Source organism: Ovis aries, chromosome 24, assembly GCF_016772045.2.
Source record: "Ovis aries strain OAR_USU_Benz2616 breed Rambouillet chromosome 24, ARS-UI_Ramb_v3.0, whole genome shotgun sequence".
NCBI lineage: Eukaryota > Metazoa > Chordata > Mammalia > Artiodactyla > Bovidae > Ovis > Ovis aries.
This window is the reverse complement of record NC_056077.1, coordinates 7,915,086-7,928,173: the sequence shown is the minus strand read 5'-3', so window position 1 is coordinate 7,928,173 and position 13,088 is coordinate 7,915,086.

Genomic DNA, 13,088 nt, shown 5'->3' with positions numbered 1-13,088 from the left:
AGGAAAATTTGGCCTTGGAGCACAGAATGAGGCAGGGCAAAGGCTAATAGAGTTTTGCCAAGAGAACGCAATGGTCATAGCAAACACCTTCTTCCAACAACACAAGAGAAGACTCTACACATGGACATCACCAGATGGTCAACACTGAAATCAGACTGATTATATTCTTTGCAGCCAAAGATGGAGAAGCTCTATACAGTCAGCAAAAACAAAACTGGGAGCTGACTGTGGCTTAGATCATAAACTCCTTATTGCCAAAATCAGACTTAAATGGAAGAAAGTAGGGAAAACCATTAGACCATTCAGGTATAACCTAAATCAAATATTTTATGATTATACAGTGGAAGTGAGAAATAGATTTAAAGGACTAGATCTGATAGAGTGCCTGATGAACTATGGATGGAGGTTTGTGACATTGTACAGGAGACAGGGATCAAGACCATCCCCATGGAAAAGAAATGCAAAAAAGGAAAATGGCTGTCTGGGGAGGCCTTACAAATAGCTGTGAAAAGAAGAGTGAGATGTATGAACCTGTTATTGGAGAAACAAATGGCACCCCACTCCAGTACTCTTGCCTGGAAAATCCCATGGACGGAGGAGCCTGGTAGGCTGCAGTCCATGGGATCGCTAAGAGTCGGACACAACTGAGTGACTTCACTTTCCCTTTTCACTTTCATGCCTTGGAGAAGTGAATGGCAACCTGCTCCAGTGTTCTTGCCTGGAGAATCCCATGGACGGAGGGGCCTGGTGTGCTGCTGTCTATGGGGTAGCACAGAGTCGGACACGACTGAAGCGACTTAGCAGCAGCAGCAGCAGCAGCAGCATGAACCTGTTATACAGAGTGAAGTAAGTCAGAAAGAGAAAAACAAATATTGTATATTAATGCATATATGTGGAATCTAGAAAAATGGTACTGATGAACCTATTTGCAGGGAAGGAATGGAGGTGCAGATGTAGAGAATGGGCTTGTGCACACAGTGGGGGAGGGAGAGAGAAAGTAGCATCGACACATATACATTACCGTGTATAAAAGAGATAGCTGGTGAGAAGTTGCTGTATTAAACAGGGAGCCCAACCTGGCACTCTGTGATGACCGGGGGGAGTGGGATGCAAGGAAGAGAGGGAGGCTAAGATGGAAGTGATACACATGTAATTATGGCTGCACTGTGTTATATGGCAGAAACCAACACAACATTGTAAAGCAAATTTCCTCCAATTAAAGGATAAATATATAAATAAAAGAAAACAACAAAAGAACAGGTGCAGAATTAACACATTCCCTTCTCACTGCGGTGTCAATCATTTAAGTGTCATAGAGTGCACAGCCCATCAGCCTGCATCCTCAAGTGACCACAACTCGAATATACCTCTGCTGATCCAATCGCCATATGCGGTGTGAGTGAGTGATAAGTTCTGTTGTCTCAAGCCATTGAGATACTGGGCTCATTTATTTTTCTTAACAGGAATATTTAGGGCTTCCCTGATAGCTCAGCTGGTAAAGAAACTGCCCACAATTCAGGAGACCTGGGTTCAATCCGTGGGTTGGGAAGATTCCCCCCCTGGAGAAGGGAATGGCTACCCACTCCAGTATTCTGGCCTGGAGAATTCCATGGACTGTATGGCCCATGGGGTTGCAAAGAGTCGGACACGACTGAGTGACTTTCACTTTTCACTTTCATGGCAATATTTAGTTTATTCCGACTCTGAGATTCATAGAAAAAATTGAGGTCACCAGGTTCTGCTTCTCCATCTTCCTGAAGATATATTTACCCATCACTCTCTTATTTCCTCCAGGCTGCGTAAATGAGGGAGCTCTTCCATAAGACACGTCATCTTTTCCCAGACTTTCAGTTTCTCCCTTCCTTTTGTTTTTGCCTTGTCAGAAACAATGTCTCCTTTCATGGGCTTCTCCTTGCGTGGCTTTTTATTCCAGTCTCCTTTCCATTTCTCACCCAGCATCTTTGAGAGTTGTCTCTTTTTCTTCCCATTTCTCACCTCTGTGGCTGCTAAGTCACTTCAGTCGTGTCCGACCCTGTGCAAGCCCACTAGATGGCAGCCCACCAGGCTCCCCCATCCCTGGGATTCTCCAGGCAAGAACACTGGAGTGGGTTGCCATTTCCCTCTCCAATGCATGAAAGTGAAAAGTGAAAGTGAAGTCACTCAGTCGTGTCTGACTCTTAGGGACCCCATGGACTACAGCCTACCAGGCTCCTCCATCCATGGGATTTTCCAGGCAAGAGTACTAGAGTGGGGTGCCATCGCCTTCTCTGATTTCTCACCTCTATTCCCTTTCAAACCATGATAACTAGGCTTCTCCTCTCAGGGTTCCAGGGATGCTCTTGACAATGCTCAGTGACATGCCTTAGATCCAGTTAATTTACCATGCTTGACCCTGTTGACTGGTTTGCTACTGTTGATCCTCTCTCCTCCTTGAAATATTACTACCAAGACTCTTGGCTTCCATGACATCTACTTCTCTTGGATTTTTGCATGTCTCTTGGCCAGTTCCTTATCGAAGTATTGTTGACTTACAATGTTTTTGTCAGTTTCAGGTGTACAACAAAGTAATTCACTTCTATCTATCCTTTTTCACATTATTTTCCATTTTAAGTTATTATAAGGTACTGAATATAGTCCCTTGTGCTATACAGTAGGTCCTCATTGATGATCCATTTTGAATATAACACTGTGTACAGGTCCATTCCAAACTCTCTAACTATCCCTTCTCCCCATCTTTCTCCCTGGCAACTGTAAGTTCATTCTCTAAGTCTGTGAGTCTGTTTCTGCTTTGTAAATATGAATGAACATCCCTTATTTTAAATTAAATTTAAAATTAATAATTAAATTTAAATTAGAAATCAGTAACACCCTTTTCTCAGGATTTTCTAAGTATTAAGTAAAGTACAATGCATGCTTTGGGTTGCATCTGTTCGTAAGTACCAAGAGAAATCATATTAAAATTAAAATTTGAGTTCTTGACTATGGCAAGAACACTCTCCCAATAAATTCATGAATCCCCATGGTGTCCACGGGGGTCCAAAAATCAGAGTTGTTTTTTCTCACTGCCAGTCCAGCTGAGCGTCACAGGATGCTGCTGCTTCAAATGGCCCACATTCTCAATGATAGTTTGCCAATGTCTGGGTTTCAGCAGAACGGCCCTGTGCCACTCCTCAAAGCTGATGTAACCGGAAATGCCCTTTAGAAACCGGATATGCCCCTTCTGAAGCCTGATGCCAAAGAACAGAGTCTTAACGCTTGCGAAGTGAGAAGGAGGATGCGCTTGTGCTGCAAAGATAGGTGGCCCCCACAGTTTGTTGCTCGAGCTCCAAGTGTCACAAAAGTGTGAAAGTGAAGTCATTCAGTCGTGTCTGACTCTTTGCGACCCCATGGACTGTAGCCTACCAGGCTCCCCCATTCATGGGATTTTCCAGGCAAGAGTACTGGAATGGGTTGCCATTTCCTTCTCCAGGGATCGAACCCAGGTCTCCCGCATTGTGATTTCGGGCAGACGCTTTACCATCTGAGCCACCAGGGAAATCCAAGTGTCACAAGTTTTGTTAATAAAATTTTCGCACCCTTTCCCATGCCTCAGTGGACCAGGAATCCACTTATGGTTTCTGGCCCAAGTGTTCACCGAGGGACCACACAGAGGCTGGGACTCTGCTCCCATCACATCACTGGTGCTCAGGGGCAGCGACCCTAGAGCCTGGACACACTTAGTGTTGGTGGATTGGAACCGCCAGCACGGAGACATAGATGGTAATTAAGAAAATGTGACAAGTTCTTGGTTGGGGTGTCACATGAATAAATTACTTGAGAGTCAAAGTATTACTGCATTGAGCAATGCCCACATTACAAGTCCTTTTTTTGAAGCCTCAGGAAAGGCACATCTTCTTCCCCTCAGTAGCTGCAATTCACCTTTAAAAAAAAAAAAAAAAAACCACTTTTTTTTTTTTTTTTTTGCATTTGTCTAATTTTTGGCCACGAGGCATGTTGCAGCTTAGTTCCCCAACCAGGGATCCAAACTGCACACCCTCCATTGGAGGCAGGGAGTCTTAACCACTGGACCACCAAGGAAAACCAAATTCTCCTTCTTTTTGATGCTTATGCCTTGCTGCTGAATCTGACCTGCAGTGCTAGATTCTGTCTTCTCCTCAGGGCGTCTTCCCAGGAGTCCCTGTGTCCTTCCTCCAGTCTGACCCCTGATACTGCACCCTCACTGATCAGATGTGCAATAGTCCCAGACCCCTCTGTTGATTGGAAGCCTCTTCCAACTTTCTCCTTAGCTTCTCTGAAGTTGTGAATAGCTAGGACTACCTTCCCCCTGGCACCCACCAGAAGCACTCTGAAGCCCAGCTTTGCCCACCTAAGACCCCTTCTATAAAGCTCACAGCCCCGTGCAGGCACTCAGAGGTTACTTCTTTTTTCTCTTACCCCTCGTCTATCATGACCTTGAAGACAGAACATCAGGACTTGTGAACATTACATTCTTTCTCTGTTCCATCCATCTCACCAGTAATTTTCCCCCTCTCACTTGAACAAAATAACACCGAAAAATAGATTGGCTTGATTTCCCAATAAATTACCGTTGCATAAGTGTCTGTTGCTTTGCATGGTTGCAATATTCAGAGGGAGTAAATGATACCGTGCAGTGGCTACTATGAAGATTTATGTGTGGATCCAGGGAGATTTGCTCGCTTTCTTTCTATGTTTCCTCCCCTCTTCAAGTAATAATAAAGATTACAAAAGAGAAATAAGCAGGGCAAGTTCATTTGAAATGAATCTTTAATCAGGTTTCATCTGTTCTGAGCAAACGTCTCCTTTGTTTGAGCACCGCTGCGGAGGCGGGGCCCAGAGACACCATTTTGTAGATGAAGCCGCAAAGTCAAAGCCATTTTGACAGAAATCCAACGAGAAATAATTTCTCCCTGAAGGAATTCTGTTTTCGCTTAATGACGGCTGGAGTGTTCCTGTCGAAATGGCATAATGGGGATTTTTAATTATGATTCTCACTGTCCGGTTTAACGGCAAGAGTTTTACTTATTTGTCCCCCCCCCCCCCCCACCTCCCCCGCCCCAGAGCTCAGAAACTCATTTGTGAGTGTGTACTTGCCAAATGCAGAGTTTATCCCAAGGTGAAGAATTGAACGAGCTACTAAAAGCTGACCTGTGCTGCCCAAATGTCCCCTTTATGGAGGAGAAGGGGACTAACCTGGCCAGTGGGGCGCCATAGGGTCATGTTGGAGCTGGAAATTCATTTCTCAAGACCATGGAAGAGGCGCTCACTAAAGAAACAAAACTAGCCAATAGAGTAAGAGCCCTAAGACCATGAATCCCCAGACCAACCTTAAACAGCCACCTGGACCATGGTTCAGGCCTGCACCTAACACTTAAGGATGGAGTGGTGTCATGGAGTGGAGAAAGCCCTTGCCATCATGTTGCTGGCATTGTGTTCCAGCTCTATTGTGTTCCCACTGGGGTTACTTAACCTTGAACTTCAACCTCCAATGCCTCAGATGGAGGCCTGAGAAACCTATCACAGCAAAAAGTGAGTTGAAATCCACTCCTTGCCTCTCGTCCATTTTCGGAGTTCCTTAAGCTGTCTGAGTGCCTATATTGGGTTGGCCAAAAACTTCGTTCCATTTTAAGTACAAAGAAAAGATACATCTTTCATTTTTGCCATGAACTGTGTTGAACAACCTACTCACTAACTGAACGAATTTATGGCCAACTTGATATTAGGCCTTGTGGAATATTCTCATACTAAACTCGAAGGAGCTCAAGCTCTTCAAACACAGTTCTGGTTCCCATTTACTGACAGAGAGAAAGATGACATTGTCTTTAGGTCCCTTGTCTTGGAGATTTCTCCTTTCTGGATCTCAGTCTCTCCATTTGTATTTACCAAGAGGCTGGAAGAGATATTCTGGAGGGATATTCCTGCGTGCTTTTGTGGGCAGTGATTCTACCCACTCTGCACATTTTAATATTTACTGCACTATGCTGAACTCAGGGAGTCCCTGGTGGCTCAAACAGTAAAGAATCTGCCTGCAATGCAGGAGACCCAGGTTCAATCCCTGGGTGGGGAAGATACCTTGGAGAAAGGAATGGCTACTCGCTCCAGTATTCTTTCCTGGAGAATCCCAAGAACAGAAGTGTCTGGCCAGCTATAGTCCATAGGGTCACAAAGAGTTGGACACGACCAAGAGACTAACACACACACACACACACACACACACACACACACACACACACAGGATGGACTCACAAAGCACTTTGTAAGGAGGTCCTTCAAAAGTTGTGTGAACTCCACTCGGGTTTCAGAAAGCAGTGATAAAGGGAAATCAACAGAGTTCTGAGTCTTGGGGGACAGCCATGCTGGAACAAAAAGATCTATTGTCTTGCTGCTGCTGTGGCCAGGCAAAGACTAGATGACAGCAGAGATGCAGAGTTCGGTGTAAGATGACAGGCCGGGTCTCCACTGTAATCAGCTAGGAGGAATCAGCCAGGGGGGTGGGTCTTGTGGGGGGTGGGGAGAGAGGGGAAGGGGTTAACCAGAGACTGGAGGCCTGCATGGAGGTTGTTTGAGCCAGGCTGGTGGACACTGGGAGGTCCCTGAATTAGTGCTGGGCCCCTTGTTGATATCAGCTCACTTAGTTCTCCTAGGAGCTGTGGGAGTGTCAACTGGGAAAAAATGCACAACCTAAAAGTTGAGAATTATGTCTTATTTGCAGACAAACTGAGGACTTAAGTCCAAAGACAGCCTCTCAGATTTTTCTGAGGGACTGCTCTGGAGAGATAAAGGAGGAACCAAGATATATATGAGTTTTTGCAGCAAAAAGCCAGGTAGTCGGGGCATCAAAACATGACTATTAACGAAATAAAACCAAATATCTTGTTAATGAATTAAGCACTTTTCTTTGTGTTGGAAGATGCAAGAGACTGGGCGTATTGAAATCATTCCTTTGATATGCACCTCAGCTATTTAGGCTCAGTATCCTTGAATCCCCTTGGGGTACACAGTTGGGGGGCAGCTGCAATGGCTGAGAGCTTGAGGGTCACAACATTCTTTGTTTACTGATATGGCAGGGGACATTTTTCATCCACAGGAAGAAGGAATTCTTTCAGATAGATGAAGACATTGAAATGCACAGAGGCTAAAATATTTGCTGGTACTTGGAGTAGGTTAAGCCAGTATTACCAAGAGGTCCCCCCACCCCAATTCAGAGGCTTGAAACAACAAAACGTTGAAAATTCTCTCTGCTGATTGACTCCAAGGGGAATGTTCCAGGCAGGTAGGTGGCTTGGGTCACACCTTCATTCGTGGTCTCAAATTCTTTGCACTCATTAGTGGCTGTGCCATCTCCCGGGGCCATATTGTCATTCCCGGTAATGAATCATAAATATAGAAAGGTCACACTCGCAAGAGGTAATGCAGGGTTGAGAGCTGTAAACACACACACATACATGTACACACACACAAGCATGCACATATCCACTTTTATTCTTTTGGTGAGAACTTCCACCTCTTTTCTGAAGGGCTATAAAGTGTAGCGTATGAATCCCAGGGACTTCCCAGGTGGTGCTAGTGGTAAGAACCCACCTGCCAATGCAGGAGTCCTAAGAGATGCTGGTTCGATCCCTGGGTGGGGAAGATCCTCTGGAGGAGGGCGCGGCAACCCACTCCAGTATTCTTGCCTGTAGAATCCCAGGGACAGAGGAGCCTGGCGGGGTTGCAAAGAGTGAGACATGACTGAAGTGACTGAGCATGCACACAGCATGAGTCCCAGGCGGGGCAGTCGTGTCTCTGCTACAACTCGGTTGCAGGGACAGAAGGTGTTGATGGATGTTGGTGGACGCCCAGGGCCCTCGCACTTTTACATTACTCTTGGCCCAGTCTTTGAATGATCGGTCCTTTCCTATCCTTCGGTCCCAGGTCACAAGCCACCTCACAGAGCTGGCCCCTCTCTCTAGGCATGACCTTTATCAGCCAGGTAGGATTCATCCATCAGAACCAAGGGACATTCTGAGATGGTGTCCTGGTTTGATTTCCCTCCTAGGCTTGTGGAGGGCACAGAAAGGAGAGAAAGCATGCAACCAACCCTCCTGTTAATCTTACTGAAGAAGAGAAGGTTGAGCAAGAGGCCGCTGGCGGGAGCAGCGCTGCAGCCATCGATTGGGTAATTGGAAGCCCTCGGGTGTGAGTCCTCATTAAGGCTGAGGGGTATAGATCATTTTCTAATGACACCTCTTTGATCCCAGCAGCTCAGCGGGGTGACCTGCCTCCGCTGTTGGGCTGCACGTCAGGAGAGCCGGCGGGGTCTGCAGCCAGGCTGCCTGCCATATGCTGTTTCTTATAATTAGCAGGTGCTGGGGGTGTGGGCTGGGCACCCAGAGGGCAAGGTGGCTGTGTGTGCCAGGGAAGTGCTTGTGAGCCAGACAGGGAACTTGGGAAGAGAGAGAAGGTGGCTGGGCGTAGGGTGGTGGAGAGCCCCTGGGGCACTGTGATGTGGTGGTCAGGAGGGAGACCTCTGTGTCCAGATGGTTTTATTCCTGGATTTAGGACTTACTACGGCAAATGGAGGAATTTTCATTTCTGAAACTGTAGTCATTCCGGGAGGTCATTGAGGTATTTGGGGGACAGTTCTTTTGATAGCTATTATCATACCCCAGGAAGGCCTTCCCTTATGGCTCAGCGGGTAGAGTCCACCTGCAATGAAGGAGGCTCAGGAGACGCAGGTTTGATCCCTGGATCGGGAAGATCCCCTGGAGGAGGAAATGGCAACCCAGGCTACTATTCTTGCCTGAAAAAATTCTGTGGACAGAGGAGTATGGCAGGCTACATCCATGGGGTCACAAAGTACCAGACAAAACTAAGCAGTTAAGCACACGCACATCATACTATGGAAAGAACCATAAAAACATTAGCCCTCCTTTGAGTAGTCAGTCTTTCAGTTGGTCCAGCAGTTGAGACTCTGCGCTTCCAATGCCGGAGACGCAGGTTGAGTCTCTGGTTGGGGAACTAAGATTCCCCTATGCCATGTGGTGCAGCTAAAAAAAAAAGAGGGTAAGTCTTTTGTACAATAAAACTAACACAGCATTGTAAAGCAACTATACTTCAATAAAAATGAATAAAAACAGTATTTGTTATATTTTATGTTTCCCAAGTTTTCGTTTGCAGATTTTTGTTTTGGTGCAAAATTTTCAAACGGTGAAATGCATGAATCTTGAAATGTATATTAGGCGAAGCTTGATAAATGTGTACCCCAAATCCTTATCTTAATATAGAATATTATCACCACCCCACCTCAGAGGGCTCCCTCAAGCCCCTTCCCAGTAGTTCCCCCTTTGCCTGCTGGAGGCAGATACTGTTCTGATTTTTCTATCATCCATAGTTCTTTCTGAACTAAGACTTCACAGGATTGGGGTTACACATTGTATACTGTTTTGTCTGTGATTACCTCACTCAGTGTAACGCTTTTAAGAGCCATCTGTGTTGCTGCAGGTATCGGCAGGTTTTCCCTTTCTCTTGCTGAGTAGTATTCCATTATGTAGATATACCGCAGTTTATGGATGCACTTTTCTACTGAGAGACATCTGGGATATTTTTAGTTATCAGCTATTACATATAAAGCTGTTATGAAACATTTTCCTTTGGAACAAGTCCTTTTGTGAATGGATGTTTTCTTGATCCTAGGTAGATATTTGGGGATGAAATTGTTGGATCGTGGGGTCAGTATATGCTTAATTTTCCAAGAAACTGCTAGGCCTCCCCCCCTACTCCTCGCCACAGGAGTTGTACAAACAATGTATCTGCAAAGTCACATTTAAGAGTTCCAATTGCTCCACGATATCATTAAGATGTGGGGGTGTCAGTTTTGCTTGTCGGTTTCAAATCTAGTCATTCTGGTGGGAGTGAATGGTGGTCCCGGTGGTACCTCATTTAGTTTTAATGAGTTTTCCCTGATGACTTTTGATGTTGAGCACTTTCCCTGTGCTTACTGACCATTTGAATACACGGAGTCTTCTAAAAAAAATCATTGGCCTGTATATAAAAAAAATGGGTTGTTTGTTTTTTATTCTGGATAAAAGCATGGACTCCATTCAGTGAGTGCTGTGTGCTCAGTCATGTCCGACTCTGTGACTCTGTAGACTGCCAGGCTTCTCCGTCCATAGAATTTTCCAGGCAAGAATACTGCAGTGGGTAGCCATTTCTTCCTCCAGGGGATCTTCCTGACCCAGGGATCAAACCTGAGTCTCCTGCATTGCAGATGGATTCTTTATCACTAGCGCCACCTGGGAAGCCACGATTCAGTGAGATCAGAAGGCAACGCTCCTCCACTTATCTGGATGGCCATGGTTAAGTCACTTTACCTGGCATACACTTTTCTCATCTGTAAAAAGGAGATAAATGCTTGAACACAGTTAATAAGGTTGTTTGGAGGATAAAGGACTTCCCAGGTGGCGCTAGTGGTAAAGAACCCGCCTGGCACTGCAGGAGACTTAAGAGATGCAGCTCCAGTCTCTGGGTCAGGAATACTCCCTGGAGGAGGGCATGGCAACCCACTCCAGTCCTCTTGCCTGGAGAATCCCAGGCACAGAGGAGCCTGGCGGGCTGCAGTCCATAGGGTCGCAGAGTCAGGCACAGCTGAGGCGGCTGAGCACACAAGCACGAGGATAAGGGGACACTGAATTGAAAGCACGAGGCACAGTGCCTGGAGCACTGCAGGAGCTCCACACATGGGAGCTTCGCTGTTGCTTTTATTCGCAGTCAAGGTGGCAAAGCCAGAGCTTGGAACTTCGCAGGGGTCTACTCTATGTTTGCAAACTGAAACTACCTACAGTACTCCTAAATGCCTTTGTGTTGATGCAACAGGGGTGAAACAAAAGATGGCTGGAGGTGGTCCTTGAGAGGATGTGGCCACGGGTTGATCCACAAACTGGACCTGGGCCGTTGGAGAGTCCTCACCCACTCCCCCATCCGTGGAATATACACTCCTCACATTGTTTCCGCAGTGGGCGCTGTTCTAAGGGTGCCGCCGTGAGGGGGCGAGGTGTTGAAACCACCTGGATGGGACAGTGACTGAACTCCATAGAGGTGTCTCTATAAACTGCTAAGATTCTGTGGTCAGGTGCTGAGCCTACTCACTGTGCAGCCACCTGAGATGAGCCTCAGATGCAAGTTCCCTTATTTATTATCATCTACCCATCTGGCTTAAAACTCAGCATTCAAAAAACTAAGATCGTGGCCTCTGGTCCCATCACTGCATGGAAAATAGAAGGGGAAAAAGTGGAAACAGTGACAGATTTTACTTTCTTGGGCTCCAAAGTCACTGCAGCCATGGAATTAAAAGATGCTTGCTCCCTGGAAGGAAAGTAATGACAAACCTAGACAGCATATTAAAAAACAGAGACATTGCTTTGCTGACAAAGGTCTGTCTAGTCCAAGCTGTAGTTTTCCCGTAGTCATGTATGGATGTAAGAGCTGGACCATAGGAAGGCTGAGCACCAAAGAACTGATGCTTCAGAACTGTGGTGCTGGAGAAGACTCTTGAGAGTCCTTCGAATTGCAAGGAGATCCAACCAGTCCATCCTAAAGGAAATCAAGCCTGAATACTCATTGGAAGGACTGATGCTGAAGCTGAAGCTCCCATACTTTGGCCAACTGATGTGAAGAACCAACCCATTGGAAAAGACCCTAATGCTGGGAAAGATTGGGGGCAAGAAGAGAAGGGAGCAACAGAGGATGAGATAGTTAGATGGCATCACTGACTCAATGGACATGAACCTGAGAAAACTCCAGGAGACAATGAAGGATAGAGAGGCCTGGTGAGCTGCAGTCCATGGGGTCACTAAGAGTCAGATACAACTTAGCAACTGAACAACAACCACCAATCTGGAGTGATCTGCCCCTCGCTTTGGTCTTTCCTTGCTTTCTCTGTACGGGGGCCAGCTTGGGTTGCAAATGAACAGACTTGAGAGGTTTCAAGTACTTCTACAGATTTGATTCCACTTCATTCTCACTACCGTCCTTTTAGGTAGGTGTTGTCACCCACGGAATTTTCTCACTCCATTTATACTTAAAATATTGATCTGTGTCATTTATTGGCACCAACTCTGTGCCAAGTGTTAGCGGCTCAGTCGTGTCTGACTCTTTGTGACCCCACAGACTACAGTCCATCAGGCTCCTCTGTTCATGGAATTCTCCAGGTAAGAATATTGGAATGGGTTGCCATTCCCTTCTCCAGGGAGTTGACTTAAATTACTTAAAAATATTAATCTGTATCATTTATTGGCATCAACTCTGTGCCAAAGACCATGTCAAATATTTGCCATATGTTTCTAATCCTATAGCAATGCTCCAAGAAGGATTGTGCTGGCCTATTTTGCTAATTAGGAAGCTGAGACTTCAAGATGTGAGACGGTACATTCAGTGTGACTGGATGGGGTAGTGGCTATATCAGGATCCACGTGTCCCTGTTTTTAGAGTCTATGTTTTCCTCACCTGTCCCTCGCTGATTGCACCTTGGTGGGAGGTGGGAGGTGGCCCCCGTTAATCTGCCCAAGTTAAATTTGATTCAAATTGCTTCCTAATGAAAACTGTCCAGCCAGGATCTGAGCAAGATTCGTTACGGAGTAACTGACAGCCAGAGATTGCCAATGCAAAGTAATTAATATGGAGTAATGATGAGTGATAAGAGATGAAGATCTAAAGTGAACTATTAAATGACAATATCATTTTCTTGTCTTCTTCCTTTATGCACAGTGACAGGAAGAGAGTTGACACGGTAATTTTATAAAGCTCTCTGACACTTCCTGTTAACTCCCCTCCATTAGCGTAGTATGATAATTGGTAAGAACAGACACGTGGGAATAGGAAACACACGCTCGGTAGATGGAGAGGTGCCTCACAAAGGGATGTGGTACCCTTGCATCTCTCAGGGCTCCGAATCCCAAAGCAGGTCCGAGTGGGGCACTCAAAATGATGAGTATTTCTTTGGGCACATCTGCGAGTAGAGAATGTGCTAGACAGAGGGAAAAGTGGATTTTCATCCTCTGATCCTTTGTTCATGTTCTGGCTCCATTCGGTAC